Source organism: Cebus imitator, unplaced genomic scaffold (genome assembly GCF_001604975.1).
Source record: "Cebus imitator isolate Cc_AM_T3 unplaced genomic scaffold, Cebus_imitator-1.0 Scaffold165, whole genome shotgun sequence".
In the NCBI taxonomy this organism is placed as follows: Eukaryota; Metazoa; Chordata; class Mammalia; order Primates; family Cebidae; genus Cebus; species Cebus imitator.
Window position 1 is genome coordinate 1,444,957 of NW_016107480.1, and position 15,494 is coordinate 1,460,450.

The 15,494-nt window shown below is 41.5% G+C and overlaps 1 long non-coding RNA gene across 1 annotated transcript in view; it reads right to left on the reverse strand.

Moving 5' to 3' along the window:
- Positions 1–206: 206 nt before the first annotated feature.
- Positions 207–15,494, reverse strand: part of LOC108314940 — a 28,259-nt gene continuing 12,971 nt past the window's right edge. Inside the window, exon 2 of the long non-coding RNA XR_001829741.2 lies at positions 207–395. This is a non-coding gene — a long non-coding RNA (uncharacterized LOC108314940). The remainder of the gene's footprint in view (positions 396–15,494) is intronic.

Here is a 15,494-nt window from a genome sequence, read left to right on the forward strand (position 1 = left end):
AGCTGCAAGAGGTGGAGAAGTGCCAGACCGTCCGTAGGCCCCCAGCCTGAAGCCAGGCCTTGCACCCCCTGAACACTAGGCTCCTGGGGCTGCATCCATAGCAGTCTTTGTTTCCTGTTGGTTGTCAGGGTGCAGGAACAGGTGTTCAGCTCTCTTGGTACAAGTCCCTTTGCTAATGACAGATTTTATCACGAGTTGGGAGAGTCTGACATGCTTAAGTGCATTTACTGTTCTAGGTGTTAGATTTTAGGGTTGTGGACAGAGTAGCTCCAAGCTGGCAGATATGACCCAGTTGCCCTTACAAAGAGAAAAGGGCTGAGTGCTCGTGACTTAGGCCAAAGCTCTCCAGACTCCCATCTTGCTTGCATGTGTCATTGGTTCTCTTCCTTGATGCCCTGAAATGACAAAAAAGCAATCTGATATCAAAAATATTGGAGGTAAATGGAGGTGCCAGGTGCCCCGTCCGTAAAGCAGATCTGGTATTTACATAAGGAATTTGCAGAGTCCTGCTCGGTTCCCAGCTTGGCTGAAGGCTTTGATACAGCACTAATGTGGTCCAAAGGGTTTTAAAAGGCAGGTTTGTACCAACACTGGAGCAGAAACTGAAGCCGGATCAAAAAGTCCTTAAGAGGTTGGATATAGTGGCTCATGCCTATAATCCCAGCACTTTGTGAAGTGGAGGAGGGAGGACTGCTTCAGACCAGGAGTTCCAGACCAGCAATACAGTGGGACCCTGAGCACTACAGCAGGACCACCTTGTCTCTACAGTTTTAAAAATTAGCTGGACTTGGTTGTGCACACCTCAGCTACTCAGGAGGCTGAGGCAGGAGGATCACATCAGCCCAGGAGGTTGAGGCTGCAGTGAGCTATGATCATGCCCCTACACTCCAATCTGCCAGGTAGTAAGATCCTGATTATTTTTTTAAGTCCTTAAGACAGCTGGGCTGCCTTCTCACTCAAGCAGCTCCAGGGCTCTGGAGACACCTTGAAACTACTCTCTGCAGGACACCCTTTATCAGGCTCTTTGCTGAAGCCAGAGGATGATACCTCATCAAAAGGCCAGAGTCACAACACAGCTTTAAACTGAGAGTGTCGAAAACTCACAGTAAACATACAGTGAAGATACAGAAGGGAAGTAAAAAAGGAATCCAGGACCTGGAGGAGAGCTTCATTCCTGTCTCTGCAGCCTTAGGCATAAAGGACAAAAGTATTCCAGCAGTGATTAGAAAGCCCAGAAGAACTGACAGTAACGGATTGCCAAGTGAAGAGGACCCAGAGGAGTTGAAGGCAAGGGAACCAGGTGACCAAACTTCAACAAAGTAGAGCAGATTGGGCCGTGAGTTCTGGGACAGCAACAGGAGCTTCCTGTACAGAATTGGAGCTGGCGCTTAGCTGTGGAGACATCTCAAGAAACACAGCTAGACAAGAAAATGTGGAGCTGCCTAACTTTCTATGTATGGATTAGCCACACTGGAATGGGAGGAAGTGATGAGCCTGGAATGCGGGAAGAACGATCTGCGTGGATAGATTCAAACCTCTAGGATAGCTGTTCTCAGGCTGACCCCTGTAGGTCTTCACCCCTTTGTGCTTGGGCTCTCTGTACGCTGCAAACCAGCCCATGTTGCATGTGTAGTTATCAGTTTCTATAATACCTGCAATATATGCTGGGGAGGGAAATGGGAAACCAAATTAAGATGACCTGGGGAGCAGAGCTGCAGCTACCAATCTGCTACCTGCCCAAATATAATGAGAACAAAAAATAAATACTTGTTACTGTAAATAAATGGGATTAAAAAAATGTACTTCAGGTTCTGGGGCACATGTGCAGAACATGAAGGATTGTTGCATAGGTACACACATGGCAATGTGGTTTGCTGCCTCCATCCCCCCGGCACCTACATTTGGCATTTCTCCCCATGTTATCCCTCCCAGACCTCCCCACCCACCCCCACAGTCCCTTCCTTGGCCCCCCCAACAGACCCCAGTGTGTGATGCTTGCCTTCCTGTGTCCATGTGTTCTCATTGTTCAACACCCGCCTTTGAGTGAGAACATGTGGTGTTTGACTTTCTGTTCTTGTGTCAGTTTGCTAAGAATGATGGTTTCCAGATTCATCCATGTCCCTAAAAAGGACACGAACTCATTGTTGTTTATGGCTGCATAGTATTCCATGGTGTATATGTGTCACATTTTCATTGTCCAGTCTATCGCCCATGGGCATTTGGGTTGGTTCCAGGTCTTTGCTATTGTAAACAGTGCCGCTATGAACATACATGTGCATGTGTCTTCATAATAGAATGATTTATAATCCTTTGGGTATATACCCAGTAATGGGATTGCTGGGTCAAATGGAATTTCTATTTCTAGGTCCTAGAGGAATTGCCACACTGTCTTCCATAATGGCTGAACTAGTTTACACTCCTACCAACAGTTTAACAGTGTTCCTATTTCTCCACATCCTCTCTAGCATCTGTTGTCTCCAGATTTTTTAATGATCATCATTCTAACTTGCATGAGGTGGTATCTCAATGTGGTTTTGATTTGCATTTCTCTAATAATCAGTGATGATGAGCATTTTTTCATATGTTTGTTGGCTTTATATATGTCTTCTTTTGAAAAGTGTCTCTTCATATTCTTCTCCCAATTTTGGATGGGTTTGTTTTTTTTCTTGTAAATCTGTTTTAGTTTTTTATAGATTCTGGGTATTAGTGCTTTGTCAGAAGGGCAGATTGCAAAAATGTTTTCCCATTCTGTTGGTTACCGGTTGACTCTAATGATTGTTTCTTTTGCTGTACAGAGGGTCTGGAGTTTAATTAGGTCCCATTTGTCTATTTTGGCTTTTGTTGCCAATGCTTTTGGTGTTGTAGTCATGAAGTCCTTGCCTGTGCCTATGTCCTGAATGGTTTCTGCTTTCTGCACACTGGTAGCCAGTTTTCCCAACACCATTTATTGAACAGGGAATCCTTTCCCCATTGCTTTTGTCCGATTTGTGAAAGATCAGATGGTTGTAGATGTGTGGTGTTGTTCCAAGGCCTCTGTTCTGTTCCATTGGTCTGTATATCTGTTTTGATACCAGTACCATGCTATTTTGATTACTGAAGTTTTATAGTATAGTTTGAAATCAGGTAACATGATGCCTCCGGCTTTGTTCTTTTTGCTTAGGATTGTCTTGGCTATGTGGGCTCTCTTTTGGTTCCATATGAAGTTTAAGGTGGTTTTTTCCAGTTCTGTGAAGAAGGTAATTGGTAGCTTGATGGGGATAGCGTTGAATCTATAAATTACTTTGGGCAGTATGGCGATTTTCACGATATTGATTCTTCCTAACCATGAGCATGGACTGTTTGTCCATTTGTTTTTGTCCTCTTTTATTTCCTTTAGCAGTGGCTAATAGTTCTACTTGAAGAGGTCCTTCACATTCCTAGGTATTTTACTCTCTTTGTAGCAATTGTGAATGAGAGTTCACTCATGATTTGGTTCTCTGTTAGTCTGTTATTGGTGTATAGAAATGCTTGTGATATTGGCACATTTATTTTGTATCCTGAGACTTTGCTGAAGTTGCTTATCAGCTTAAGGAGACTTTGGGCTGAGATGATAGGGTCTTCTAAATATACATCATGTCATCTGCAAATAGAGACAGTTTGACTTCCTCTTTTCCTAATTGAATACCTTTATTTTTTTTTCTTGCCTAACTGCTCTGGCTAGAACTTCCAATACTATATTGAATATGAGTGGTGATAGAAAGCATCCTTGTCTAGTGCAGGATTTCAAAGGGAATGCTTCCAGTTTTTGCCCATTCATTATGATATTGGCTGGAGGTTTGTCGTAAATAGCTTTTATTATTTTGAGATACGTTCCTTCGATACCTAGTTTGAGAGGTTTTAGCATAAAGTGCTGTTGAATTTTGTCGAAGGCCTTCTCTGCATCTATTGAGATAATCATGTGTTTTTGCTTATGTGATGGATTACGTTTATAGACTTGCATATGTTGAACCACCCTTGCATTCCCAGAATGAAACCTACTTGATGGTGATGCATAAGCTTTTTGATGTGCTGTTGCAATCGGTTTGCCAGTATTTTATTAAAGATTTTTGCATCTATGTTCGTCATGGATATTGGCCTGAAGTTTTCTTTTTTTGTTGAGTCTCTGCCGGGTTTTGGTATCATGATGATGTTGGTCTCATAAAATGATTTGGGAAGGCTTCCCTCTTTTTGTATGGTTTGGAATAGTTTCAGAAGGAATGGTACCAGCTCCTCTGTGTATGTCTGGTAGAATTCAGCTGTGAACCCATCTGGACCTGGACTGTTTTTGGTTGGTAGGCTATTAAATACTGCCTCTACTTCAGCCTGTGTTATTGGTCTGTTAAAGGATTCAACTTTTTCCTGGTTTAGGCTTGGGAGGGTGCAAGTGTCCAGGAATTTAGCCATTTCTTCCAGGTTGACGGGTTTGTGTGCATGGAGTTGTTTGTAGTAATCTCTGATTGTAGTTTGTATTTCTATGGAGTCAGTGGTGATATCCCCTTTATCATTTTTTATTGCATCTATTTGATTGTTCTCTGTTTTCTTTTTTGTTACTCTGGCTAGTGGTCTATTTTGTTGATCTTTTCCAAAAACCAGCTCCTGGATTTATTGATTTTTTTGAAGGATTTTTGTGTGTCTCTATCTCCTTCAGTTCTGCTCTGATCTTAGCTATTTCTTGGCTTCTGCTAGCTTTTGAGTTTTTTTGATCTTGCTCCTCTGGCTCTTTCAATTTTGACAACAGGGTGTTGATTTTACATCTTTCCTCACTTCTCTGGTGGGCACTTATTGCTATAAATTTCCCTCTAGACACTGCTTTAAATGTGTCCCAGAGATTCTGGTACATTGTGTTGTCATTTTCGTTGTTTATCCAGTCGACATTCAGGAGCCAGTTGTTCAGTTTCCATGAAGTCGTGCAGTTCTGAGTTAGAATTCTGAGTTCTAATTTGATTGTACTGTGGTCTGAGAGACTGTTGGTTACGATTTCTGTTCTTTTACATTTGCTGAGGAGTGATTTACTTCCAATTATGTGGTCAATATTAGAGTAGGTGCCATGCAGTGCTGAGAAGAATGTATATTCTGTGGATTAGGGGTGGAGAGTTCTGTAGATGTCTATTAGGTCCACTTGGTCCAGATCTGAGTTCAAGTTCTGGATATCCTTGTTAATTTTCTGTCTCGTTGATCTAATATTGGCAGTGGAGTGTTAAAGTCTCCCACTATTATTGGGTGGGAGTCAAAGGCTCTTTGAAGGTCGTTAAGAACTTGCTTTACTTACCTGGGTGCTCCTGTACTGGGTACGTATATATTTAGGATCGTTAGTTCTTCTTGATGCTTTGATCCTTTTACCATTATGTAATGCCCTGCTTTGTCTCTTGATTTTTGTTGGTTTAAAGTCCATTTTATCAGAGTCTAGGATTGCAACTCCTACTTTTTTTTGCTCTCCATTTGCTTGCTTAATCTTTCTCCATCCCTTTATTTTTGGCCTATGAATGTCCTTGCATGTGTGATGGGTTTCCTGAACACAGCACACCAATAGGTTTTGACTTTTTATCCAATTCACCAGTGTGTGTCTTTTGATTGGGGCATTTAGTCCATTTACATTTAAGGTAAATGTTTTTATGTGTGTATTTGATCCTGCCATTTTGATGCTAGCTGGGTGTTTTGCCCGTTAGTTGACACGTTTTCTTCATTGTGTTGATGGTCTTTACCTTTTGATATGTTTTTGGAGTGGCTAGCACTGGTTGTTCCTTTCCTTATTTAGTGCTTCTTCAGAAGCTCTTGTAAGGCAGGTCTGGTGGTGATGTAATCTCTCAGCAATTGCTTTTCCATAAAGGATTTTCTTTCTCCTTTGCTTATGAAGCTTAATTTGGCTGGATATGAAATTCTGGGTTGAAAGTTCTTTTGTTTAAGCATGTTGAATATTGGCCCCCACTCTCTTCTGGCTTGTAGGGTTTCTGCGGAGAGATCTGCTGTGAGTCTGATGGGTTTCCTTTTGTGGGTAACCCGACCTCTCTCTCTGGCTGCCCTTAGCATTTTTTCCTTCATTTCAACCCTGGTGAATCTGACGATTATGTGCCTTGGGGTTGCTCTTCTTGAGGAATATCTTTGTGGTGTTCTCTGTATTTCCTGGACTTGAATGTTGGCCTGCCTTGCTAGGTTGGGGAAGTTCTCCTGGATAGTATCCTGAAGGGTGTCTACCAGCTTGGATGCATTCTCTCCATCACATTCAGGTACACCTATCAAATGTAGATTAGGTCTTTTCACATAATCCCATATTTCTTGGAGGCTTTGTTCATTTCTTTTCACTCTTTTTTCTCTATTCTTGCCTTGTCGTTTTATTTCATTGAGTTGATCTTCAGTCTCTGATATCCTTTCTTCTGATTGGTCAATTCAGCTATTGAAACTTGTGTATGCTTTGTGAAGTTCTCGTGCTGTGTTTTTCAACTCCATCAAGTCGTTTATATTCTTCTCTAAGCTATTTATTCTAGTTAGCATCTCTTCTAACCTTTTTTTCTGTTCTTAGTTTCTTTGCATTAAAAAGTTAGCACATGTTCTTTTAGCTCTGAGAAGTTTGTTATTACCCACTTTCTGAAGCCTGTTTCTGTCAATTCATCAGATTCATTCTCCATCCATCTTTGATCCCTAGCTGGTGAGGAGTTGTGATCCTTTGGAGGAGGAGAGGCATTCCGGTTTTTGGTGTTCTCATCTGTTTTACACTGCTTTCTTCCCATCTTAGTGATTTTATCCAACTGTGGTCTTTTTAGTTGGTGACTTTTGGATGGGGTCTGAGTGGATGTCCTTTTTCTTGATGTTGAAGCTATTTATTTCTGCTTCTTAGTTTTCCTTCTAACAGTCAGGCCCCGCTGCTGCAGGATGGCTGGAGGTCTGCTGCAGACCCTGCTCACATTGGGATCGCCTGCGGGGTCTGCAGAATAGCAAGGGTTGCCACCGGTTTCTTCCTTTGCTATCCTCGTCCCAGAAGGGCACCTGCCGGATGTCTCCCTCAGCTCTCCTTTATGAAGTGTCTCTTTGGGTATACAGGGGTCGCGAGTTGCTTGAGGAGAGTCTGTCCCTTACGGAGCTTGAGTGCTGTGCTGAGAGCTCCGCTGTTCCGTGCAGAGCTGCTGGGCAGGTACCTTTAAGTCTGCTGCAGCCAAACTCATAACTGCCTCTTTTCCCAGGTGCACTGTCCTAGGAAGGTTGGCTTTATTTGTAAGTTCCTGTCATGCTGCTGCCTTTTTTTATAGATGGCTTGCCCTGCACAGAGTAATCTAGTCATAGTCTGCCAGCAGAGGTGATGCTGAGCTGTAGCAGGCTCTGCCCAGCTGCTGTGTGAACTGCCTAGGTAGTGGCAGACTGCCTTGGTAGTGGGGGATGCCCTTCCCCCCACTGAGCTGAATGGTCCTGGGTCCAGCTACGCTTGCTGCAACTCTCTCAGTCCAGAGCTTTTCAGATTGCTTGTTTTGTGGGCATGGTACCTGCTGAGCCAGATCACCTGGTTCCCTGTCTCTGCCCCCTCCCTTTGAGTTGAATTGATGGCTCTGTCTCCCAGGCATTTCAGGCACCAGTTGAAATGGCCGTCCAGACTTGTGGGAGTTTCTGTGGACTGATGTGGCAGTGGCTGAAATAACCATGCTGAAAACTCATGGCACTTTTCGGCCCAGGAATCTCCTGGTGTGTGGGCAGTGAAAACTTGTTTGGAAATGCAGTGAGCCCTCACCCTCTGCGCTATACTCGCTGGGAGCTGCACTCCGGAGCTGTTCCTATTCGTCCATCTTGGATCTCCCCCCTCAAATTAATGGGATTTTATGATTGCTGCTACTGAAGCAAATCTAAAATATATAGAAATCTAAACCAGCACACAGAAATTGATACCAGAAGTAGGATGACTTCACAAAGACATATAATATGAGCCACTGGCCTCAGAGCCAGGTGGTAGGTAATGAGGAAAATATTATTGGAGGATGAGAAGAATGATCATCTGTATTATGTAGTGATGTCATATTTGGGTTAAATATCATCTATGTCTCATGGAAGTGAGCAAATGTACCTACTGAACTTGTGGCTTTGGATGAAGAGATTGCAATGTAAGAATTTTGCTAGGGTGCCTGGGTTGTTATTTTTAGCTGTCTTTTATTAGGTATTACAAGAGTAAGAGATGTTCAATAGAATTTCGATGAAAGTATGGAGATAATCCTGGAATAAAACATTAGTTCTACCATGATTGGAAGATACAGTTAATTTTTGGTTTTTGTTTTGTTTTGTTTTGTTTGAGATGGAGTTTTGCTCCTGTTGGCCATGAAAGAGTGCAGTGGGGTGATCTCAGCTCACTGCAACCTCCACATCCTGGGTTCAAGTTATTTTCCTGTCTCAGCCTTCCCAGTAGCTTGGATTGCAGGCGTGCACCACCATGCCTGGCTAATTTTGTATTTTATTAGTGACGGGGTTTCTCCATGTTTGTCAGGAGGTCTCTAACTCCTGACCTCAGGTGATACACCCACCTCGGCCTCCCAAAGTGCTGGGATTACAGGCATGAGCCATCACACCTGGCCTAATTTTTCATCTATAACCAGTGAGAGAAAAACCTGAGAAATGCTTGGGCAACAAAACTTAGAATATATCTCAAGAAAAAGACCAAATCTTTTGTATGATCATCACCTTCTTATTTAAACACTGTGGATGGTTCAAAATTGTCCATAGAAAATCTTTTAGTTGGGGGAAAAATGCTTAGGATGAAGAGAATGCACACATGGCTTATCCATGAGGCCAGTAAACTGAAGATGAATGTAGAGAGACAGTATATCAAAAAGAACTGTGGGTATAGGTTTTGGCACATATACCTTTTTAATGATCATCATTCTAAATGGCATGAGATGGTATCACAATGTGGTTTTGATTTGCATTTCTCTTATGACCAGTGATGAGCATTTTTTCATATGTTTGCTGCATAAATGCCTCCTTTTGAGAAGCATCTGTTCATATTCTTTACCCACTTTTTAATGATGTTGTTGTTTTCTTGTAAATTTGTTTAAGTTCTTTGTAGATTATGGATATTAGTCTGCTTCTGTCAATTTGTCAAACTCATTCCCTGTCCAGTTTTGCTCCATGGCTGGCGAGGAGCTGTGATCCCTTAAAGAAGAGGCGTTCTGGTTTTTGGAGTTTTCAGCCTTTGCAGCATGTTCTTTCTGTCTTCATGGATTTATCTACCTTTGGTCTCTAGGTTGGTGACCTTTGCATGGGGTCTCTGAGTGGACACCCTATTTGTTGATGTTGAAACTATTTCTTTTTGTTAGTTTTCTTTGTAACAATCAGGTCCACCCACTGCAAGTTTGCTGGATGTCCACTCCAGAGCCTGCTTGCCTGGGAATCACCAATGGAGCCTGCAGAACAGCAAAAATTGCTGCCTTTTTCTTCCTCTGTTAGCTTTGTCCCAGAGCGGTACCTGCCAAGTGCCAGCCAGTACTCTCCTGTTGAGGTGTCTGTCAGCCCCTACTTGGAGGTATCTCCTAGTCAAAATACATGTGAATCAGGGTGCCACTTGAGGCTGTCTGTCCCTTAACAGAGCTCAAACGCTGTGTTGGGAAATCCACTGATCTTCACGGCTGCCAGGCAGGTACATTTAGGTTTGCTGAAGCTGTACCCACTACTGTCCCTTTTCCCAGGTGCTCTGTCCCAGAAAGGTGGGGGCTTTACTTATAAGTCCCTGATGAGCTGCTGCCTTTTTTGAGATGCGCTACCCAGCAAGGACATCTAGTGAAACTGTATTGTCTGCAGATGCTGAGCTGTTTTGGGCTCCGCCCAGTTTGAACTTCCTGGCATCTTTGCTTAAACTCTGGGGTTGAAACTGCCTACTCAAGCCTCAGCAGCGGTGGACGCACCTCCCCTCACCAAGCTTGAACGTTCCAGATTGAGTTCAGACTGCTGTGCTCTCTGTGAGAATTTCAAGCCAGTGGATCTTAGCTTGCTGGTCTCCATGTTGGGGGACCCGCTGAGCCAGACTACTTTATTCCCTGGCTTCAGCCCCTTTTCCAGGGGAGCAAACAGTTCTGTCTCACTGGCATTCCAGGAAACACTGGGGTATGAAAAAAAAAACTGCTGTGGCTAGCTCTGTGTCTTCCCCAATGACCACCAGTTTTGTGCTAGGAAGATAAAGATTTTTACTTCATCTTTGTAGGTACTGGAGGGAATGTCCTGGTCTGCGAGTTGTGAAAACTGTGAGAAAAGTGCAGCATCTGGGCCATAGTGCAAGGAACAGTCCCTAATGTCTTACCTGGGCTAGGAGACGGAGTACCCTGGCACTTTGCACTTCCCGGGTGAGGCAGCGCCCCACCCTGCTTCGGCCCCACCCTGTTTTAGCCTGCCCTCCTTGGGCTGTGCACAGTGTCCAACCAGTCCCGATGAAACGAACCAGTTACCTCAGTTGGAAATGTGGAAATCACCTGCCCTCTCCACTGATCTTGCTAGGAGCTGCACACTGGAGCTGCTCCTATTCGACCATCTTGCCTGGGGATCTCCTGTTTGTTTTTGAAAAGAATCCATTGGACTATGAAGTGTGTAGATGTAGTTTCTCCTAGGTGTCAATACCCTTGCTTGGAATTCATGCTCCATATTGAACACTTTTGTTAAGTTTGGAAATTCTTGGTCAGTATTTACTTAAATATTACTTTTGTTTCATGTATCTGTAGATATTTTCCATATTTTCTATATCTCAGTGCTTCAATATGGTCATTTTCTATTGTCTTACCTTCTTGTTCATTAATCCTCTGTTTTCCTTTGCATAATTAATACAAACAATCTACTATCTGAAATTATTAATTTCAGATAATGTATGTTTCAGTTCCAAAATTCAATTTGATTCCTTCTGATAGATTTCAAGTCTCTGCTGAAAAATTACATTTTTCCTGTTACTTTCTTTGTACTGTGGAAAAGTATTTTGAAGACTCTGATGACTTCAATAACTGAATCACATTAGGGTCAGTTTCTTTCTTCTTCTTTTTTTTTTTTTTTTTTTTTTTTTTTTTTTTTTTTTTTTTTTTTTTTTTTTTTTTTTTTTTTTGAGATGGAGTCTCACTCTTTCATCCAGGCTGGAATGCAGTGGCACGATATTGTCTCACTGCAACCTCCTCTCTGGGTTCAGGCGATTGTTCTGCCTCAGCCTCCCAAGTAGCCAGGATTACAGGCACACACCACCATGCCTGGCTAATTTTTATATTTTTAGTGGAGATGGGGTTTCACCATGTTGGCCAGGCTGGTCCCGAACTCCTTAGCTCAGGTGATCCACCCACCTCAGTCTCCAAAGTCCTGGAATTACAGGTGTGAGCCACTGCACCTAGCCATGGTCATATTACATAGCATGCCTCAATTTAAAAAATTTTGGTAATAGACCTATGAATAAAAATTTAGAGACTCTGAATAATGACCTCTTCATCTGAAAAGAGAACCATTTTGTCTGGCAGGCAGAGAGTGTATAGGGACATCGCCCTGATCCTGTGATAGGTTTGTTTTATGTTTTGTTTGGATTAATTTATAGGTAGGTTTTCCCCTTACCCTTTCATAGAGACCTTTCTCCCAAGATGTGGCCTTTCCCAATTCTCAGACAAAGGTCTGAGGTAGTCACCGGGGTCCATCCACCTTAGCGGACTTGAAACTCCAATGTGTATCTCCCTAACAGTCACAGCTACTCAAATCTTTGCTGCCTTAAGCATGATTTTGTATTTTATTTTGTACATGTGCAACATCGATACAGCAACATTTGACCTAATTTTATTAGTTTTTTCCTCACTACATATTGGCCTTCATGTCCTGGCAACCTTGGCAGCCCCAAGTTACAACCTCTGTCTTCTTAAGTCCATGATACTACTGTTTTCGCTCAGCCACTATTCCCTCAATGCCATGATCTGACAAATGCCCTTGAGGAAAACTCAGTGCCACTGAGAAGCTCATCTTGCTGTGCGTCCCTTCCATCAGTGACTGTAGCACGTCACATCCTTCCTGCATCAGTTACACCCCAGTGGCTTCGATCTTCTTTTTTAAAATTTTGTCTTTTAGTTGTGCTTGGCAAAAGTGTTAATGTGATACAAGGCACTCCTGTGTGGCTGCAACAAGATGTCCTCTCTGAAGACTTTTAAGGTTTTCTGTTTGTCCTTAGTTTTGAGTGTTGTATTATGGTGTGCCTCATTTTGGTTTTCTGTTTTGTCTACACTGGGTTTGTGAGGCTTTTGGAATTTGTGGTTAGATGTATTTCATCGGTTTCTGCTGATTCTTAAACATCTATTCTAGCATTGTTTTTGCACCATTTCCTTTATCCACTTCTAAGATTTTACTTGCATAAAAATGTTAGAGCAATTCACTGTTTTTCATGTATTTCTTCTTTTAGAAATGTTTCATTTGGTTTAATTTACATGTAGGTATATAGCTTTCTAGATAGCTTTTTTATCATTTTTCAGTCGTAGTATTTTACTTACTTTCAGAGAAAAAAGAAACAGACCTACAATCCCAGTCCTCTGTTAAGCTATGTCTGATTGCCTATTGAACCCATATATTCTGGTCTTGATTTCAGTTTTTTAGTATTTTTTCAGTTGTCTGCTATTATCCTTCCTTTTAGCACATAATGTCTTAAACACGTTCATCAGCCCACATCTGATAACTGCAATATCGGGGTGACTTGTGGGATTACTTTTATTATTTCTTAATATTTCTCCTCATTTTTGTTCAATTTATCTAGTCCTCTGGTGTGCCTAATTATTTTTTATTACATAGAAGACATTGTAATAAAAAAACTGGAGAGAGAATTTGAGGCTCTAGATGATATTTTCTGAGATTTGGGCTTAATTTTGCTTCAGATATTCAATTAGAAGCAGATCCTTTTTGTTTGATCAAGTATTTTGCTGTTTGAATCTGGGTTTGAGTTGTTACAGCTGCTCTTCTATTTTCTTTCATTTCTCTTTCTATTGTGCAACTTTTTTGAGGCTCCTGATGAAAACCTGAGGTATTTTCAGGTCCCTTAATATTGGAGGACCCAGAAATTCAGTTTTAATCTCCTCAGTCCTGTAGGTCTGCTAGAGTTCTGCTTTCAGCTTTTCAGCTGCTGTTTGCAAATGACTGTGGCCACATGGAAACAAAAGGGGACTTATGATATGTTACTGATTGTGTTATAGATTCCTAAAGAAGGCAGAGTATAAAATTTGAGCTGAGAATAGGATAACAATTTGTTACTATTTACCTAAAATCATTTCAGTTTACATCTGTGGTTCTGGATGAAGAATTAACAAGTGCTTACTTTTACTCTCAAAAGTATTCCAGTTTAAAGTATAAATTATAAATTCACCCTGGCCATACATACTATTAAGCTGTACAGAAAAGTGTACAGGACATTTCAGGAAGAGTAAAGACCTATCAAAGACACAGAGGAGTGAAGCCATATGCTGTGCTCATATCCAGCATGAAGTACAGCAGTAATGGAGATTAATATGCGAGTGATGAGTAGAACTGGGTCTGAAGACATAGTAAGGGACTGGAGTGTGATATGGTGTGGCTGTGTCCCCACCCCAGTCTCATCTTGAATTGTAATCTAAACTGTAATCCCCACATATCAGGGACCGGACCTGGTGAGAGGTGACTGGATCATGGACGTGGTTCCCCCATGCTGTTCTTGTGATAGTGAGTGAGTTCTCATGAGATCTGATAGTTTTATAAGGGCGGTTCCCCTGCACACTCACTCTCTCTGGCCTGCTGCCATATAAGACATGCTTGCTTTCTTTGTTTTTCTTTTTTTTTCTATTGTGGCTAAAGTACTTTATTCAATAAAACATGTAATTTGCAAACGGCTTCATAAGAAATTTTAAAAGCAAAGTTATAAAACATTTTCAATTTAAAAAGTACAGAGTTAACAGCAAAATCATTTTCTTTACAGTACAAATAAAACATTTTTTTCTGATATACTGCCTGAAAATTTTATATTCTCTAACTGATAGCTACAATATTGTATTTTAATGCGAAGTCTCACAGTTAATTCATTTATTAAGTTCATCATTGGACCATAAAAGTCAGCTGCTCAACTTTAAGGAAAATAATGAACTTTGTCATCATATAATAGGAAGTTATAAAAGGCTCTTCAGGGTATAGATGTGTTCTAGCCTTGTTTCTCAAATTCTGTAAGGAAACATTAAGTAATACTGTAAACTTGGATTACATTTTAAAAATAAGCACCATTAACATACATTCTACATAAACTTAATTTACCTTTTAAATGACACTTTTTTGGCCACATAAACATTTAACTCTGTTTTCTTTACATGTAAATAAAAATAAGCAATGGTAATTTTTCGGTGTAGTAGTGAGACATGCTTTCTTCCCCTTCCACCATGATTATAAGTTTCCTGAGCCTCCCAGCTAAGCATAACTGCAAGTCAGTTAAAACTCTTTTCTTTATAAATTACCCAGTCTCGAGCCGGGCGCGGTGGCTCACGCCTGTAATCCTAGCACTTTGGGAGGCTGAGGTGGGTGGATCACCAGAGGTCAGGAGTTCAAGACCAGCGTGGCCATCATGGTGAAACCCCATCTTTAAAAATAAATAAATAAATAAATTATCCAGCCTCTGGCAGTTCTTCCCAGCAGCATGAACAGGGACTAATACAGAGCATGAGATATACTGGAAGCAGATTTTATTTCTGTAGGTAAATGGAAGCTATTGAAAGGCAAAGGTATCACCAAAGTAGATTCTGGAGGTAATTATAATAACTCCTATGAGAAATGATGTTGAAACGAACAAAGGCATGAGGAATGAAAAATGAGATGAGAGAACAGATACAAGAATCATATAGGAAGTAAAATTAAATAACATCTGGTGACCGAGGTACAGAGAAAAGATAACTTGGATGACATACAGAGACAAGGATGACTCCACCCAGTCTGGTTTGAGAGATTATATAAATGAGAAGAGCCTAAGGGAGATTAGCTAGGGAGGCATAACAAAACAAAAGGAAACAATCCTGTCCTTATTTCTGCAACAGGAGCAAACTGGCATGAATGATTCAGAGCATCTATTACGGAGAAGTGAATATGCTCAACTCAGAGACATAGTTCTTTTTCTGGAAGGACACTGTGTTCACTTGGGCTGCCCTCATAAAATATCACAGATTGGACATCTTACACAACAATTTATATTTCAAAGTTCTGGAAGTTAGCAAGTCCAAGATCAATGTACAGCTGTCCGCGAGGTTCCTGGTTAGGGCTCTCTGCCTTCTTGCTGCGTCGTCCCATGGTAATGGTGGAGGGGGTAATCCCTCTTCTTCTTATAAGGTGACATCCTGTTGGATTAGGGCCTCACTCTTAAGAACTCATTTGAGTTTAATTACCTCCTAGAGACCCTGTCTCCAGATACAGTCACAATGGGGGTTAGAGCTTCAACCTATGAATTTGGGGGTTGGAGGAGGATACGGTGCAGTCCACAGCAGAAACACTGTAATCCTTTATGATTCTTT